Genomic DNA, 2060 nt, shown 5'->3' on the forward strand with positions numbered 1-2060 from the left:
TCTTTTGACTACATTTATCTAACAGTTGCTATCATCAATCAATTGTGCAACCTATTGTTGATCTGGTGTAGACTGCTACGAGGGCTTTACCATATGCACCTATGATATATTCACCACATCTAGCAGTTTAGGGTTAATTGCTCTACACATCACAGCACTCACCCTCTCCCAACCCCACTACCCCCTCCCCCCTCCACTACAAGGGTCCAAGGCACACACTCCATACACTGGATGTACTTCATCTCAGCGCATTTTTTAAAAACATGTTTCTGTTTTCTCATTAAACATTTCCACTGACTACTTCAGTGTTGATAATCAATTAGCGGACCACCATACATACTCTTTTCAATAATATTTTTTTTTTATTTAAAAAAAATGTCTCAAGTTCAGTTTACTCATGACTGTCCTGATCTCCTGGTTCCTTAAGCTGTATATAATGGGGTTAAACAATGGAGTCACCATAGTATTTAGTAGAGATAGGACCTTATTCAAATTCAATGGTTTTCCCTCTGGATGGAGCCACATAAAGAACCATCAGTGTCCCATAATATGTGCACACAACAGCCAGGTGGGCACTGCAAGTAGAGAAGGCTTTCTGTCTCCCAGTGGTGGAGGGTATCCTGAGGATAGTGATGAAGATACTGCTATATGTTACAATGACGAATGCAAATGGTAAAAGTCCCATTAAAATGGCTTCTATGGATACCAACATTTGTACAAGTGATATGTCAGAGCATGAAAGCTCAAGGAGAGGTGCAAGTTCACAGAAGAAATGGTCAATGACATTGGGGCCACAGAACTGCAATTGAAGTATAAAAACAGTAGTGATCAGAGATATAACAAAACCTGCCATCCAAGACCAAATAACCAGGTGATAAGGAAGTCTGGGGTTCATAATAGTGGTATAGTGCAAAGGGTCACAAATGGCCAAGTACCGATCATAGGACATCACTGTTAGAAGACAGCACTCTATAATTGCAGAAGAAACAAAGAAATAAAACTGGGTGGTACAGTCTGTAGCAGATATGGGGCTTCCACCTGCTAATATGACTCGTAGAGTGACAGGGGCAATGTTGGTGCAGATTAACACATCAGAGAGAGAAAGGTGACTGAGAAAGAAGTACATGGGGGATTGGAGCTGGTGACTAGTTGAAATTAGTGCAATGATCAGAAGATTTGCAGCTACTGTTGCAACATAAATAATAATGAGAAGTAAGAAGACCAAGATCTTGAAGTTGTGAAGATTCTGAAATCCCAGGAGCAGAAATTCCTTGACCATTGTCTGGTTCTTCGTTAGCATCTCCTGCAGATGGAATAAGACCAGATACAATCATTTATCTGACATTTTTAACATCAGTTTCACAATTTAGTGCTCTTAAACTGTTCTGTGACACACAGAAGTTTCATAGGAAGGTAACTAGAGAAATGAGGTAGAGGCGTATATTGTACTCTTCAAGATCCAATAATTTTTATTTGTTTTTTTCAATATTTTAAAATTAAATCATTGAAAATTACTATTATATAGTGCGGTTATAAATTTTATGAGAAGGCTGTTAATGTATTTTAAATAAAAGAAGATCTATTATATCAGTAGTACCTTATTTGTACACACATGTAGGATAAGGAAAGTCATACAATTTGTAAAGAATACCACTGAGATATAATATATTCCTAAACGGTTCCACAGTTTAAAATGAATTATATAGGATACAGCTTTAAACATGTAGGGAAAGGAGCCTACTGTTATTGTAAAAAGCATAACACTACATCTGCTCCCCAACCTGAGGGTCCTATAGCCTCACTATTGACGCAGCACCTTCTTTCTTTACATACAAGTCAAATCTTAAAAGAAACCATTTGAATTGTACATATCAAAAACTTGAATTTATGATGTCCTCTTCTCCCCGCACCCATAAAAGCACTTACCAACCATCGTGGACAGACATTGCTATCTCCTGCACTTATTCCTTTCCCAACTGTCTGTAAGTCTCCAAACATCCCACTGAGACTTTATGATCTCCAGGGCAGGGGACTCCCTCGCCTATCAAATGCTTTTATGA

General features: G+C 38.3%; 1 pseudogene; it reads right to left on the reverse strand.

Annotated features, from left to right (window-relative positions):
- Positions 1 to 366: 366 nt before the first annotated feature.
- On the reverse strand, positions 367 to 1297 carry LOC142470906 (olfactory receptor 11A1-like; annotated as a pseudogene).
- Positions 1298 to 2060: the final 763 nt, after the last annotated feature.

This window comes from Ascaphus truei, chromosome 20, assembly GCF_040206685.1.
Source record: "Ascaphus truei isolate aAscTru1 chromosome 20, aAscTru1.hap1, whole genome shotgun sequence".
Classification (NCBI taxonomy): domain Eukaryota; kingdom Metazoa; phylum Chordata; class Amphibia; order Anura; family Ascaphidae; genus Ascaphus; species Ascaphus truei.